We start from the raw sequence: 18,722 nt of genomic DNA on the forward strand, positions 1-18,722 counted from the left end.
TATAACTCATTGCAAAGATTGATCCACTCAAATACTTACTCAACAAAGCAGCATTGACAGGCCGCTTGGCCAAATGGGTGATGATTCTCAATGAATTTGACATTGAGTATGTGGACCGTAAGGCTATCAAAGGACAAGTTATTGTAGATCAGTTGGCCGAGGCGCCACTCATAGGTGATCATCCTCTCATTTCCAATTTTCTAGATGAAGAGATATTCATGATCACAATAACACAACCATGGAAACTATACTTTGATGGTTCGTACACTAGGCATGGCTCGGGGGCAGGCATTCTATTTATCACACCTCAAGGTGATAGCATCCCAAAGTCTTACAGGCTCACATTTCCATGCACAAACAACATAGCAAAATATGAGGCCTTGATCACAGGACTCAGGCTAGCCATACAATGGAAATTACAAGAACTACAAGTATATGGCGACTCCCAAATGGTCATTCGACAAGCAACTGATGAATATCAGATAAAGGATGACAAACTCATGCCATACAAACAAATGGTGGACAAATTAAAGGCATCATTTACTACTATCACCTTTGAGTAGATACCAAGAGATTAGAATCAAGCTACTAATGCTATGGCTACTATTGCATCTCTCCTAGATCTTCCACAAAATTCAACATGCTACAAGTTCTTGGTAGAAGAGCTTTGGATTCCTGCTTATGATATCCCCGAATCTGAGATGATATGTCACCTTATCAGTTCTGAATCCCCATGGTATGGTGAGTTCTACACCTACCTCCACGATCACACACTTCCTCCTTACCAATCGAATAACCAACTTAAAACCTTCATTCACCAAACCGCTCAATATACCATTATTGTTGAAACCCTATACCGATACAGTCTTGATGGTACTCTCCTTTGATGTATGGAACATGATGAGATAAAAAAGGCCTTGGAAGAGGTACAAGAAGGAATTTGTGGAATCCATTCAAGCGATTTGTCACTCGCCAAGAAACTCCTACGCACTGGATACTACTAGCCATCTATGGAAAAAGACTCCTACTAGTTTGTCAGAAAGTGCAAGAAATGCCAAGTTCATGGAGACCTAATACATGCACTGGCACAAGAATTGCAACCAATCATAACACCATGGCCTTTTTGTTAATGGGGCCTTGACCTTGTGGGTAAAATCCATCCATCTTCATCCAACAGCCATAAATTCATTATCACTGCCACTGAATATTTCAGAAAGTTGATCAAAGCTGTTCCACTTACCCAAGTCACTGACAAGAAAATCGCCTCATTCATCCTCAATTACATCATCTTCCGGTATGGTGTACCCATGTCTATCATCACAGATAATGGTCTCCCTTTCAAAAATTGGGATGTCCGTGAACTCTATGAGAAATTTTGCATCCAGCACCGCTTTTCCACTCCCTATTACCCACAAGGCAATGGTCAGGCCAAAGTGTCAAACAAGAACATATTGAGAATCCTAAAGAAGATAGTCAATGATGTTGGTCATGATTGGCACATTCAATTGAATCCAACACTATGGGCATATCGAACTAGCATTCAAACCCTTATAGGTGCAACTCCCTACTCATTGGTCTATGGTGCAGAAGCTATTTTACCTATTGAGGTTGAGATACCATCACTATGGGTTTCCTTGCACAATCTCATTGATGATGAAGCATATAGAGTATCCTATCTGCAAGACTTAGAGCTACTTGATGAGAAATGACAAGTTGCATACAATCACCTCAAGGCCTATCAGCAGTGCATGAGCAGAAGCTATAATCATCGAGTTAGACCTCGTACATTTGAGGTAAGTGATCTTATTCTTTGAGAAAATCCTTGTAACCAACCCAACCAAGAACATCAAGGAAAGTTTGAATCAAATTGGCTGGGTCCATATGTTGTCACTATTGTATTTGGGTTTGGGGCATATGAGTTGGCTACTTTAGAAGGAGAACCGCTAGCAGATCCGATCAACAACATGCACCTCAAATGGTTTTATACATAAGTTGCATATAGCATCAGGCTCCCATATATATTGGCAAAAATACCAAAAACATCTAGATAAATGACCTAAGGAAACATATAAAACATCAAAATAGTAAATAAAAATCATGCATCCAAATGGTGAACAACCAATCTGGTGGCACCTTGGGTAAGTGTGATGGTGAAAACCTGGCAAATAGGTGCCACTCGTAAAGGCTATGGCTCCATTATCTTTCAGACTTGTTGCGATCACATTCACTACATCCATTCATCCATCCATCCAAACCATGGCTTGTTATTAATTTGCAATAAAAAATAGTGCTTCATGCGTCTGGCATCCTGCTTTTTCATAGTCATGTCTAAACTAGGGGAAATGCCCTTAACCTATTGATGGAAGTAGATACTACATTGTCTTGTAATTCGTTGGGTTCTTCATTCAAAACTATCTCTCAAAATCTGAAAACATTGGAAAACAATCATCAAAATACCAAAAACATTCAAAAATATCTCAAAAAATCCAAAAACATGATAAAACATCAAAAATCACACAAAAATGTAGCAGGCACATTGTACATACTCATCCGAGTAGATACCAAACAAAGCATTGTAAAATACTCGCACGATGATCACTTCTCCAAATTGACCAAACAATCAACATCAACACTCAAACTGTCTTCAACAAGGATGCATCCTTCCTTACCAAAACAAAGACAAAATGACGTTTTCTAAGACAAGAAAATTCTGTTTAAAGCTATCAAATACTTGGTTGATTTGTGAGTGATTCATTCATTTATATATATCAAGATCTTACAACATTGTTTGTGTATCTTCGACACATTATTCCAATGAAGTTCTGGGGCATGTACTAATGGTGTCTATGTGGGAAGTTCACTAGGCTGCATGATCTTATGCAAAATGCAGTCATAGATCACTACAGCTTGCTAAATGTAGCATATACCTTGACCATATGAGCATGAACCATTACCAAGGATCCATATTCTTTATTCTTTATGTATATACTATTTTGTTTGCAAGAACAATGCTCCTTCTTTGGTTCCTCCTCATCCAATTTGGATAAAGGTTTTTTGTCTCTTATTAAGGTGTGAACTTGTCTCAGGATATGATCAGCCTAAGATCACGGAGGACAATCCAAGTCATGCATGAACGGAGATGATCCTTGTCTGTTCCACAATTAATACTCTGGTCAACTTGACCCATTATATCAAGTTGTTTGTATTAACTTGCTATATCAAATCCATGTAAGAAATACTCTGGTCATCTTGAATCATTATGTCAAGATGCTTGTATTTTCTTACAACATTTTAAAGCTCAATGATGAAAATAGAGCACTATGGATTGTCATTTCATCTCATCTATTTATATGTTGCATTCCATTGCATATCGCCCATCCATTCACTCATTCATATATATGATTTTTGTATGCAAATGTGAACAAAGTTGATGTAAGCAGTTATGTGAAAATTAAGCTGGTCTTGAATACAATCGTGACCAAGTACTGTGATACATCATTAGTGCATCATGCAAATTCTAAAACACCTTGCATTCATCTATCATGATCATCTCATCATCATTACATTTAGTTTCATTTGCATCAAGTACATTTCATATCATTTTAGTTGTTTAAAAAGCATATAGTTCATTTATTAACATTAGTCTTCTTATATCATTTCATCATTGCATAATGTTTTAGATTCATTCATATAAACCAATTGTCCTTGATTGTATTAGCCATTTACTATGCATTCATTTAGTATCAGTTATCCATTATCATATTGTCATCCTTTATTATCCTTTATCATTTATCATTGCATACATTCATTTATCTATTCATTAGTTAAAAAGTGCATTCATTCATCCATTATTAAGTGTCTTATTATGCTCATTTTAGGATTCATTTAAAAATTGCATTCATTATCCCTTTTTAATTGCATTAAGGTTTAGTTATTAACCATAAGTTGCATTATCATCACATTATCATTATACTTAAATCATATTTTAGGCATTTAGAATCATAAAAACCATTTGTCTCAAACATTGGTTCATACCATTATATATACATTATACATATGCATTCATTTAGAAATCATCATATAAACATTTTTACTTTACATTTGTTTATCCATATTACATTCATCTAAAACCCTCTAGATGCATTTACATACATAGAATCATTCATTGAAAACATTGCATTAACATCATTGCATATCATTATCTCATCATTATATCAACATGAAGCACAAGATCCTGTCTATATCATCATAAACATACATCATCATCATGGCATTACATACATAAAGCAATACATCAAACAAAATATGCACACATGTATAAACCTGCATTCATATGTCAGTATCCAACATCATAAATCATCATAAAGCATGCATATAGGAATCATCTCATAAATGCATACATATACACATATCAATCTAAGCATAAACTCATAAAATCACCATCTTGCATAACATCCATACATATCAAAATGCATATCATCAAAATATGGGATCTCCTCATATATATCATCTCATGTATCAGAGTACAATGAAGTCTACAAAATCGACTACCAAGAGCCATCCAAGACATAGTCCAAAATAACAATATAAATACATATATGCAAAATGCTCTCTCAGATGTCACTTTGACCAGATGCCGCACCACCATCTGTTAGGATTCCCATAGATACTGAGAGGGGGGGTGAATCAATATCTAACCGGTGAGTAGAATTTCTTATCTTAAAACATGCATAACATATTATAACAGTGTACCGGTATGCAAGAAATAATGCAATAAATAGAATTAAAAACATCCACATGAAAAACACACCATGACACAAGGATTTAACAAGGAAACCCACTGTGGGAAAAACCTTGGTGGGATTTGTGACCCACAATATCCACTTACTGGCCAATAAGAGAATATTACTTACAAGAGGGACCTGCACATGCAGGAAGGCCAATTGCCTAGAGCTCACTACTCAATGGGAAGTCTCAGTGACTTACAATGTGGATTTATACAAATCCAATATCTTGTACTACTTTAAAATAGAATCTATAATGCCTAATTTAGTACCAGTTGTTGCTCTACTTCTTACATAAACCCTTTAACCTATATTTCACATAATAGGTCTACCTTAATATTTTTCCCTTTCTCTTACATCACTTTCATAGCTTTACAAATGTCTACAATGATCTCTCTTATATATAAGAGTCATTTTACAACATCTCAAGTCGGCTTACAAAGTTTTTACAATAATAAATAAAATATAATATAACAAAATCTTGTCTGCCTCTATGCCGGTATACTTCCTTTCTTTGTGCTAGTGTAGAGTCTAATCATTGATGCCGGTGAACTATCTTGCCGGTGTAATGCCTTGCCGGTGCCATAGGATTGTAAGGTTGCCATCAATGACAAAATCTTCAATCACCTACAATGTCTCATTCGAGTGTGCATATGCCAACAATCTCCCCCTTTGGCATTGATGGAAATACTCATGAGAAATTTCAAAAGTGTATCAAAAAATGTGAAGTCCAAAAAAAATGTTACCAAAAATGTGTGTGCTCCCCTTGAGCATATGGTTCCTGTGATGTTGAATTTTCTCATCCCACTACTCCCCCTTTGGCATCAATGACAAAGGTTGTCAAGATGTCAGTAGAGTTTGTAGTTTCAACCTTATAACTGGGTAGTTACAATTTGAAATAGATCTGCCAAAATCAAGTTTATACTCTCCATAAACTTTTTACTATCTCTTATTGTTGTCTCTATTCATTTAATTGTACCAGTGAGATGCTGCAAATGCTCTGCCAGTGTTTTCTATCCCTATATCAGTGCCTCAGATACTTCCTTCCATAATGATGCTAGATAGTCCAATCTTGGACTCAGTTTTAATCTCAGATGCTTTGCCTTATTCACTATTCTCTCCTTTTCTCTTTCCAATTTAAGTAATTCTTCCTCAAAATTTGTTATCTTTTGTTCAAAAACTGATAATTTATCAGGTGAGTTAACAAAATTATCTACAAGTTTATTGATTTCATCCTGTACCTTGCTCATCTTTTTATCTATATCTACAGTCAAAAAGTTTGTCTTACAGGTGTCTTTGTACAAAGTTTTGTACTCTTTCAATAAGTTACACAATTCTGGTAGAAGTATGTCAAAATCTCTGGTATACTTCTTTATCTGCTCATCAAAGAATCTTTTCTTTTCAATTTCTAGTTTGTCCTTCAATGTCTCTTCCTTTAATTTTTCAATGTTTTATGTGATATATTTACACAAGGTATCAAGTTGTCCTAAAGAATCTTTATTGTCTATATTATAGTTAGGAGCAATTACCTTCAAAATTGGTATTGTGTCATCTATTGCCTTATAAGCTTGTGAGCTGCAATCTATTATGTTTTTAATTGAATCTAATAGTACTTTAGTCACATTAGTTGATTTGTAGCCTGATGATGAGGAACCTACATTCTGAGTACCACCATTGGAAGTAACCAAGCTTGTATTGACCTCTGGTAGGTTTGTTTGTGTTTGCATTTCCTTAAGCAATGGTTTTTCTATTTCTCCAGTTGCCGGTGGCACTATTTCCTTATGAACCTATTCCTATTTCTATTGTTGTTCCTATTCAGGAGCCTTTTGCTCTATTTCTTTCTCTATTTGTTGCATTGTCTCAGTCCGAGTCTGAGTTTCTACCTGTTGCTCTTTGTCATCTGTCGGTTTCTCCTATGTGTTATCAGTTTGCTCAGCTACTGGTGGCTCACTAGCCATTTCAGTCTTATCATTTGTATCTTTGTCTACCACAATGTTGATCTTTTGAGTATCAACATCCACTATATATAAGACTTCAAGATTAGGATTGACATCCTCTATATCCATACTTTCAAGTGCCGGTTGATCTTTTGTAGCTATTGTTGTTACCGATGGAGTAATCAAAGGAGGTGGGGGTAAGTTGTCTTTAACCTTGGTAATGGGTGGTCCACCAACTTTACCTTTACCCTTGTCTCTTTCTTTATGATATACCTTTATAGGTTTGTGGCTCATGTATTCTTATTGTTTTTCTTTTTCCACTAGGAAAATGTCCCATGCATTTTCTGTCTCCTCAGTCACCTCATTAACTCTTCCAACCATTAAAGCAATGTGTCAGTGTGCAGTAGAAAATACTGACCGGTTGGCTTCAGCAATTAAGTCATCAATTTATTTGGGTGAATTCACTGGGTATACAGCAAGTAGCTTTTCTATCTTTATTTTCTTGTTAAGTTCTACTACTGCTTGTCTCCTTGCTTCCAGTCTCTTAAATAGTTCATCTGGTACTTCATCTACTACTTCCATCAAAAATTTCTTATACATATCCATATGCAATATAACATTGTTTTCTACTTGTTCTTTTTCATTAGCTGTCAGAGTGTCATATAGTTTATCTATATTCTTCAATTTCCCTTCCTCTATAATTTCATTCAACAGTATGTCAAGAGGGGCCAAGTCTTTGTTTGTTCTCTTCTTCTTCTTGGGTGTCAGTTTCTTCTTCTTGGGTGTAACCTTTCTTACCGGAGATCTCATTGCTTGTTGTTTTTGTCTTGTCCTCCTAGGTGAGGGTGTGGTTGCGGTGAGGGATATCTTTTCCTTACAACTCTTTTGAAAGTTGTAGGCATGTCATTCTCTAAAGATGTGCCTATCGGTGATAGGTGAGTTTTAGGTTGTGGAGCTGCTAACTCATCCTCTGTTATACTGGTTTGTTCCATTACTTTATCCTTGATTCCTTTTGCTTTCCTAGAACCTTTTCTTAGATTGTATTTAGCTTTCAATAGTTTCTACATTACCAAATACTTTTTCCTTAGGTTCTTTGGGGGCTTCCAGAAGTGCTTTAGCATATGTTTCAATTATATAATCATTTGTTTCAATTATATGATATTCTGATAATTTCTAGATCCACATTCATTTGCCCTATGACCATACTTATTACAGTTAAAGCATTTTCCATTGAATTTAGAAGTATTAGGTTGTCTTACCGATTTGCTGTGATCCTAAGTATTTGCAGTACCAGAGCTTTCACCAACTTCAAAGCCAATTCCAGAAGTGTCACCTTTAGGTTTTTTATTCTTCAACAAAGTGCCAAGTTCCTCTAAGCTTTTCTTGAATTTTTCTTTATGTTGATTTGTAGTTTCTTTTTCTCTTTCTAAAACTTCTTTTTGTCTCATCAGTTAATTTGAGTCATTCTGAGTGTGCATCAGATTTGTTTTCAATAAATCATTTTCATAGCTAAGTCTTGTGTTCTCATTTGTTGCATCACTTAGTCTTCTGGTCAATTCTTCTTCATTCTTCTTCCTATCCTCAATTTCTTTACAAAATCTCATAGTCATATCCTGCATCTCATTCTTTGTTGTCATGTTCTCCAGTTTTAGCTTGCTTATTAGATCATTAAGTGATTCCTTTTCATCATTTTCAGTTTGCATTTTTTCACAAAGTTCTCTTCTCTTATTTCTTACAACAGTAAGATTCTCTTGAAGTGCCTGAATGTTATCGTGAGCTACCTTTAGATCATCTTCTAGTTTGATATTTTTCAATTTTTCTGTATCATATTCTGAGAGAGTTCCTTCAAGTTGCTTCATTAGATTTTCCATCTTTACCAGTGTCAAGATCTTCCTTAAGCTATTACGCTTCTGAAAATAGAGGACTAGGATCTGATACCAATTTTTAGGATTCCCATAGATACAGAGACAAAGGGGTGAATTAGTATCTAACCGGTGAGTAGAATTTCTTATCTTAAAACATGCAGAACATATTATAACAGTGTATCGGTATGCAATAAACAGAATTAAAAACATCCACATGAAAAACATACCATGACACAAGGATTTAACGAGGAAACCCGGTGTGGGAAAAACCTTAGTGGTATTTTTAACCCACAATATCCACTTACTGGCCAATAATAGAATATTACTTACAAGAGGGGCTTGCACATGCAGGAAGGCCAATTGCCTAGAGCTCACTGCTCAATGGGAAGTCTCATTGACTTACAACATGGATTTATACAAATCCAATATCTTGTACTGCTTTACAATAGCATCTATAATGCCTAATTCAATACCGATTGCTACTCTTCTTCTTACATAAACCCTTTAACCTATATTTCACATAATAGGTCTGCCTTAATTTTTTTCCCTTTTGCTTACATCACTTTCATAACTTTACAAATGTCTACAATGATCTCTCTTATATATAAGAGTTATTTTACAACATGCCAAGTCGACTTACAAATTTTTTACAATAATAAACAAAATATAATATAACAAAATCCTATCGGCCTCTATGCCGCTATACTTCCTTTCTTTGTGCCTATGACAATGTCTTGAGTGCCGATGTAGAGTCTGATCGCTGATGCCAGTGAACTATCTTGCCGGTGTAATGCCTTGCTGGTGCCATAGGATTGTAAGGTTGCCATCAATGAAAAAACCTTCAATCACCTACAATGTCTCATTAGAGTGTGCATATGCCAACACCATCACCACCTGCTCCCCCACTAGTCCCTGCACCATCCGATCTATCTCTTCGTAGAGGCCCCATCAAACCCCTACTAGCTCCTGCACCACCTGACACCTCTCTCCGTCATGGACCCACTGCATCCCCACTACTCTGCATCCTTTGAGACTACTCTGACCTGGTCTACCGCATCTATGTATAGCTTAGTGCTCGCTGACTAGCTGGCACTACCTGCTCATATAATCCCTACCAATACTCTATCTCATCCTGTGCCCATCCAAATTGTCTCATCACCTCCCTAGTAGGACCCTGCGCTCCTACTCCAACTTGGACTCTCTCCTGTAGCTCCGCTAATCTCTCCACTACACTATCCCTCTCCGCTAGCACTACAGTCAGCTCCACCTCTCATGCAAATAGCTGCACATCTCTCACTACAACCTCTGCCTCTAGATCCTCCACCCATGTCTCGGCTGCTATCAATCGAGTATGTAAATATGCTAGCATATGCTCCCGAGAATCACCACCCCTTGTCGCTCCCTCCCCTGTCTCCACAGGTGCCTCTCTAGTGGCTCCCTCCCCTCTATCCATTGGTATCTCCCTCTCCATACCTTGGCCAGCTAATCTGACTCCTCCTGACACCAACGGTCCCTATGATATCCGCAGTGGCAATCCGCCTCTCCCTCTCCATTGGACCTAACCACCTAAGCCCCCTAATCCACCTCCTCCACCACCTCCACCATCTCCTCCTTCACCACCTCCACCATCTTCTCCTCCTCCTCCATCACCACCATCCTCCCTCCCTCGTCCACCTATCATCGGTCCTCGACCTCCTCCGTCTCCGTCCCCTCTCCTCCTCAAAATCAGGAATCGACTCCGCTAGATCTGATATCCATAGAATCAAATGAGCCACCATATACTGCGTATACTCCTCCAATACCCTTGCATCTATCACCCTCGATCATATATCCCATGGCCTCACCTGAAGCATCCAAAACTCTACCAACGCTTGATCATAAGGAAGTACTAGCCCTCATGCATATCTCTCTCGAACCACTCTAGCGTACTCTCTTGATCCCGTCGACAATCCGTGTTGCCGCCCAAACTATCTCATCACCCTGCCCGACACTTGTCTCTCTACATCATAACATGTCTGCCCAATCAGGAATCAGGTTATGAATACATATGGCAATGCCTCTGCATCATCCTCACATGGCTCGCACTCAATATAGGGTCTCCAAATCACTACATCCATGTCATCTAACACCTGCCGCCACCACTCTAACTTCCCCAAATGGGGCTGACTCATCATACCGTTGTACATGAACATATAGGGCTGGTCAACTGCCCAAAATCTTAGACTCACTGGTCGAGTCACCGGTAAGTGCTCCGACTACCAAGGAGCCTCTCCCATGGTACACTACCTCATGCAACTCCTAATACATGTGTGCTAACATGCATAGTCCCCAAGAAAATCAGGTCCCCTCTATCAGCATCTACTCTATAACCTGTCCCCACCCAACGGCCAGACCATACGATCACCTATCAGGACACAGTAGCCCTCCCACGATCTCAAACAAAACTGCTAGTAATGGCTCGTATAATGCCACGATATCCTCCCAAGATATGGAGCCGTCATCAATGTACACGTCCTCATTGAAAAATCTCTACACTGCTAGAGTCCCCCATGATCTATCAAATGTGACTAGCTCACCCCAAATGGGAATATGCAGGATGCGCCACACATCCTCCAATGTCACCATCATCTCCCCCTATGCTAAGTGAAACATGCAGGTCTCACTATGCCAGTGCTCTGACAAGGCTATAATCAAACCATGATTCATCTGAATCACGGGCATATGCATCACATCATATAGCCCAGTCACTGCAATGCAATCAATCTCGGCCTCTATTAGTTGATCGCGTAACCCCTGTGTAGTTGGATGTCTCTCATGCAACTGTAACATGCATAGATCCTTCTGCACATGGGCATCAATCAATCATCATCAATTGTTTTATTTTCAAACTTTCTTAAGTTTAAACCTAGACTATCAATATATACTTTGATCAAGTATCTTTGGGTCTCAACAAGTAAGCAATCATGGCACACCTAGACTTCAACAAGTATTTATCCTAATGACCTAAGTCTCATCAGGGCTGCTATGGTTCAAAACAATTCTCACTTCACATCCCTATCCATCCATCATTGGCATCGGGAGATTTTTTGTTCACACAAACTAGGGCATCTATTTTCCTAAACCAAAGCACTATCTTGTGAACAATAATGCTACTTCCTAAACAAAAGCGCTAAACCCCTAACAAAAGCGCTTAATCAACCCTACAAAAGTGCTCAAATCACAAAAGCGCTACAACAGCTACGCAATAGTGCTACTTAGCATGAAAAATGCTAAACCCCTAACAAAAGTGCTTAATCAACTCTACAAAAGCACTCAAATCACAAAAAATGCTACAATAGCTATTCAATAACGCTACTTAGCATCAAAAGTGCTCAATTGACCCCTCAAAAGCACTAAACACACAATAGCTTTTGAATATGCACACAATAGCGCACATCTTTTCAAAAGCGCTCAAACAACAACAAAATAGCACCATTGTGGAACAACAGTGCCAAAACATAGTTTCAACGCTATTGTCCTGACTCAACTTAGACTCAGCAAAAAGCATGTCAAAAATGCATCAAATTCAAAATTTCAAATTTGCGTACCACTAGTTCATAGTTCTCTGGCCACTAGAATCGACGGAATCGCTTGAAATGGTACTCTACAATGGGTACCGGCATCCTGATTGCTGCTCGCTCCTCCAAAATGTCACTATCAGAGCTCTGAATTAACTATGGTTGTGATAACAAATGACCTTGTTTTCACCCCTTTCTCCCCATATAAACCCTTTGTCATCACCGTAACTTTCCCCCACTCACCACCATGGTCCCCGTGCCCTTCTTGAGCCTCCCATTTCTCCATTTTATCTTTGATTTCTTCTATTTTTCACCCGCGTTGCTAACTTCTTCTCTTCTATCACCCTACCAATTTTCATTCTTTTTCGAGAGATCGCTCGATTTTTCAAAAAAAATTGGCCCATCTCTTGAGGGGGCATACCACCCATTAAATTAACATTTAATTAAATAAATATTTTATTTATTTAATTATCTAAGCCTAATTCTTCTATTAATTAAATAAATCTTTATTTATTTAATTAATTCATTTATCCTCTTCTAGCCTTATCTCTCATTTAAATAAATACATTTATTTATTTAAATTATCCCTTTCCTAAATTAAATAAATATTTTATTTATTTAATTGTCCTACTTCTTCTATTAATTAAATAAATCTTTATTTATTTAATTAATTCATTAACCTTTTCTACACATAACACATGTCATTCATCTCTTATTTCCTACACTACCTACCTCTTTCATTATTTTGGTATTTCTTATACCTACCCTCTAATCCTAGCCGACCTCCTTTTTACACCTCTCAATCTTAACCCTCCATTTCTTATTGTGTCTTCTATTTAAGGAGATGCTTTCTTCATTGACAAACCCTAATGACTAATGATTAATGACTAATTTTGGAGGACTTAGCTACACTACAATTCTACTTGCAACCACATTCCGTTCTTTATTGAGCTCTTGTACACAAAAAAAAATCTGAGAGCAAGCATATCAAACAAGATCAATGGAGATAGGAAGAATGGAGATCAAAACCCTAGTGGACATGTGATGGTATAATCTTTGTGATTTTTGAGTTATTTTGCATTGTCTTAGGTTATCTTCATATGTTATGGTGGATCTTTGTTCATTGTTAGGCTAGGGTTTGGTGGTTGAATCCATTTTAGTCTTTCAATATTATTGTTTATTGCTATCCATTTTCACCATATACATTTTGGCACGCCCGGTGGGACATTTGTCCCTTTGCATTTAACATTTTTGTTGCAGATTTTGCATTTTGAAGTTGCAGATCGGATGATTTCGAAGACATTTTAGGTTTTTTCCGCGTTTGTAAGTGTTCGGATCGCGTTTTTGTATTTCAGAGGCGTCTGTGATATCTTGGATCGCGTCTGTGTTTCTGTCATTTTCTATTTTTGCAGGTTTCCGAAAGTCGCGTCTGTGATCTCGAATCGCGTCTGTGATCCCTAATCGCGTCTGTGAACCATCTGATCGCGTCTGCAGAATAAAAAGGCGTCTGTGTTCTGAAATCACGTCTGCGAATCACAGAACCGCGTCTGTGTCGGACAGACGCGTCTGTGTCTGGTATAACAGCGTCTGTGCATTCTGTTTTGCAAAATTTTTTCAAGTTTTTCGATTCGGCTTTTCGGATTTTGTACTTAGGGTTTCAGATCTGGTTTATTTTTGGCTAACCTTTGCAGATCTAGCTAACCTGGTTTGTGCAGCTTGCTTTGGAGGCAAATACGTTTTTGTTGAAGGCCCCTTTTCACAAAGTCTTTTTGGGTTTTCTTAAAATTTACCTAACTTGTGTGCTTGCAGGAAGGGGTTATCATTTGAAACAGCCCAAACTACTAACAATTTTGTTGCAGGGCCTTAGCTAGGGTTTTGTAATTTTATTTGTGTGCCTTGTCTTCATAGCTTAGCAAACACTTCAATTGGTGCACTAAAATTGAACCATTGTCTTTTGTGTCTTGAGCAATAGGCTCTTTTTGTTTATTCTTTAGAGGGCCTGTCTTCCCGTGTGGTCATTAGGACTACTAGTGAGAAGAGAACGACCCAAGTGGTAGCAAAAGAAAAGCCATCTTCTTCCAAGCCACTATAATCAAATGTATTCATGGTGAAAACTATGAATAACGTGTGCTGATTAGTTCATACCGACACTATGTCTCCCCATAAACCCGTTTGATCAAATTTATTTGATCATTTGTAGGGCGTAACCCCTACCGGCTGGGAGCCTTCTGTATTTATAGAGCTGAAAGTGCTGCATGTATGGCCACACGAGCGGATGCCCTTACTAGCACCTCATTGTTTTAGATGCCCAAATCCTTCTAGTTGTTGAGGCAGGAGGTCGGACCTCTGGTAGCGGCCCACACACATACGGTTGTTAGTAGAGATACAAAGTTCGCCATGGGGAGTTTTCATGGGGACTGATGCTTGGCTGACCCGAGAAGTGAGTGCCGAGGGTGGAGCCAGTGAGGTCAAGCATCTAAGTATCCACTCTGAATAGCGTAGCCTCGGGGGTAAAACCCCATGTGGGATCAACAATTATTGTCCTGGCCAGCCATAAGAATTGTGCTTGACTTATGATAAACATTCAAACAATCAAGACAAAACAGCAAAACATTGTGTCTTTTGTGTCTTCAAGTGTATGCAAAAACTTTTTTTTACATCAAACAACACACTTTTTGGAGTCTAAACAGTCTGCAAACATTGGGTCATCAACACTGTGTCCTCTTGTCACGAAAAACAGTCGAAAAATCAGATTTGGTCACAGCAAAACAAATTCACAGATAGGAAAGATTGCACTAAGGTTACAGAAACGCGTCTGTGTCTGTTAAAACCGCGTCTGTGTCTGATAAACGCGTCTGTGAAGTACAGAATAGCGTCTGTGTTTTTATCAGCGTCTGTGTCGAACAGAGACACGTCTGTGTCTGGAAATCGCGTCTGTGAAGTATACAGGCACGTCTGTGTCCAAAATTGCAAAAACTGTTACAGTCCCAGCAAACATCAACAGGAAATCTCAGAATCACGTTTGTGTCAAACAGAATAGCGTCTGTGTCTTCAAACCGCGTCTGTGAAGTATACAGAGGCGTCTGTGTCAGGATTTCAAAAAAGTTTAACAGTTAAGCAAACAAAGAAATCAGTTTTGGCATACTTGAGCTTCCTAGGTTGTCTCTTCAGGTTTCATCTAGTATTCAGCCTGTTCTAAGGTCTTACACAGTCCATCATTGCTTCATACCTCATTTTACATTCATACTTGTCTGAACTTGAGTCAAAAGGTCACTTGCTTGTCCTCACTATACTTTGTCAACACACTACATACTACAACACTTTGCTAAGTGGTCCCTCATCAAGGTTTCTTACCTTTGGGTCTCATTTGGTCTTACTTAGAGTCAAGGTCAGCTTACCTCATCAAGAGAAACTATCCTCTCTTTGGAAGTCACACCTACTCTACAACATACATACTTGGTCTTACACTTTGGACATTGCAAGTAAACTTCAGATTCATTTACACTCCATACAACTCTTGGTCTTACATACTCTTGTCATTTTCATCTAAGTCTCTCACATATTGGTCTAACACCTAGTTCATGGTTGAAACCCGTCTTCAAAAATCTAGGAGAAAAGCTAAAGAAGCTCAAGGGCCCGTAAACATGAGTTCTTATGAGTATGACAATGATGTCTTCTACAATCCTGAGCACACTACATTACCAGACATGAATGTTTATAGACACAATCCAAATATGGAAAGCGCAAACGCTATACACAACGCTACACACAATGATATTGTGGACAATTCTTCAATACTATCAGCAGACATACAAGAATCTATAATGGACCCTCAATTCAATAGATTGGTTGAAGAGATAATGAGGAGAGATCGTCAATATTTCCTAAACATGATGGCACAAAGTGGAGCTAAAATACCACATGATTTTGACTTATCTCAACTTATGGAAAGTAGACCTTCACAACAAACTCAACCTAATAGTGGAGGACCAAATAATATGATGCCGGAGTCACCATCAGTTTTGCTTCAGAAACCAGCAATCCCACATATACAAGCTCAAATGCATGATACTTACACTCAAAGACCATCATGGAGGCCTTATGTTCAAACACATGCTCAAGATATGGGTCAACCAAGACAAATGGATACTCAAGGACTTCCTCAAAATTTTGACACAAGAAGACCTCATGCCAAAATTGGGGGCAACACAATGGAAAATGAAAGGCCCATTGAATATGGTTTATATACACAAAACAGATATGGGGTCCCTCAACAAGAAGTTATGCCAAGTGCTCCATACATGTCGCAACAATATAGACCTCCATATGGACATGTCTACGATCAGTATCATCCATATATGCAACAAGCTCCTCCTCAAATGGGTGTTTCAAACATGGGATATGCTACAAATCCATCTCCTCCCAAAAATAATTTGGAGCAACAAATTAGAGATCTACAAAAGAAAGTGGAAGACATGGGCACATCAAAACCCACATATACTATGAGAGATATATGCCCTTATCCCTTTGATAAGAGCATTCCAATGCCTCCATTTCCTCCGCACTTTGCAACACAGAAATTTGACAAATATAGAGGGAGAGGAGATCCCAAGGCACACATAAGACAATTCTTCACAGCTTGCATTGAGGTAGCGGCAGAAGAAACATACTTAATGAGGTTGTTCCCACAGAGCTTAGGAGATCAAGCGATGGAATGGTTTTCTCAATTACCTCCTGGTATTAAGTCATGGGGCGACTTGGCAGAGGCATTCATTCAGCATTTTTCTTACAACATTGAAACAGATGTCTCAGTTACTACCTTGTGTAATACGAAACAAAAAGAAGGAGAATCTTTTGCGTCATTTTTACAAAGATGGAGAAACTTAGCTAGCAGATGCTCTTGTGAAATCCCGCAAAAACAAATGGTGGAAATGTTCACACAAAATGTTAACAAGGCTATTGGTTATGATCTCAGAAAAGCTTGTTTGTCTACATTCAAGGATGTCATTGAAAAGGGCCTAGCAACAGAAAAGGTCTTGATTGAACAAGGAGTTATCAAACTATTCAAAGAAAACAAAGAGGACTTCAAAGGAAAGGACAAACCAAAGTTTTGGAACAAGAACAAGAACACAATTAATGATGGTGTTGTTGATGCCAACACAGTGAGACCAAAGTTCATCTTTTCTGGATCAAATTCTACCAACAATCAAGTGAACAATCAAACGGCTGCTAAACCACGAAGGAAGTACACTCCATTGGGAGAACCACTTGAATCAGTATTCAAAAAGCTTGTAGCAAACAAAGTGATCACGGTCCCAGATTTTCCTCCATATGAACCAAAGGTAAAACCGAATTGGTGGAATGATGATGAATATTGTGAATTTCATAAGAGCAAGGGTCACAAGACAAGTAATTGCCATCGATTGAAAAACATTGTACAAGATCTCATTAACAGAGGAGATATTGAGATTGAGGGACATTCATCTAACCAAGAGCATGAGGTGTTTAAGGAACCATTCCCGAAACATGACAAGGGAAAAGGCAAAGTCACAGATGATCAAGCCAATTACACCAGAACATCTTACAATTATGATTCCACTATTAATCACATCTCAATGGACAATCATATTTCTACCATTACTATCAAAAATAAAAATCCTGAGAATCCTCCTCAGCGACCTAAAATTGTCCTAAAAGGTGTGGGATCTTCGTCCACATCTACCTCTGAATGTCATGTTACAACCCGTCGAGGTAAGATCACATTGCCAGGTACCTCTACTAAGAATACCAATCTTCCGTCAACTAAGCCTGAGTACGATCTTGTAGAGCAATTAGGGAAAACACCCGCACTCATCTCTATTCTTGAGCTCTTACGTATATCTCCTGCACATAAAGCTGTCCTTGACAAAACCTTGAGAGATACTGCTGTCCCTACGGATCTAAACGTGGATCAGTTTCAAGCCATGGTGGGATACCTATCCGTTCCACACTCCCTCACATTCACAGAAGCCGATGATGCCTCCATAAGTCAGCCTCACAATGCACCTCTACATATTGAAGCCTTCATACATAAACACCGAATAAAACGAGTCCTGATAGATGGAGGAGCAGGTCTTAATATTTGTACATTGAGCACCATCAGACAATTGGGATATTCTGACAAAGCTGTGAATGCTACAAACCAAATCACTATTAAGGCTTATGATGATGAAGAGCGTTCGTCCAAGGGCACAGTCATCCTACCACTAAGAATAGGGCCAGTCACAAAGGACGTGATTTGTCAAGTCCTGGATCTAGACCTCATGTATAACATATTGCTAGGACGTCCGTGGATTCATGAAATGAGGGCAGTCCCATCAACGTACCATCAGTGCATAAAATTTCCTCATAATGGAGTCGAGGTAACGGTCAATGGTGATCCAAATCCATTCATATATTGCAATAACTTGAGATCACATACTGAGATTATCATTCCCAGCAATCGTGAGGCTACTCCTTCTTCAGCATATATTGATCCTGAGTCATTAAAGCCCTCGACATCCAAACAAGGTGAACTTAGAGCCAAGTTTCAAGACAAAG

The sequence above is a fragment of the Cryptomeria japonica genome, chromosome 9 (assembly GCF_030272615.1).
Source record: "Cryptomeria japonica chromosome 9, Sugi_1.0, whole genome shotgun sequence".
Lineage (NCBI taxonomy): Eukaryota > Viridiplantae > Streptophyta > Pinopsida > Cupressales > Cupressaceae > Cryptomeria > Cryptomeria japonica.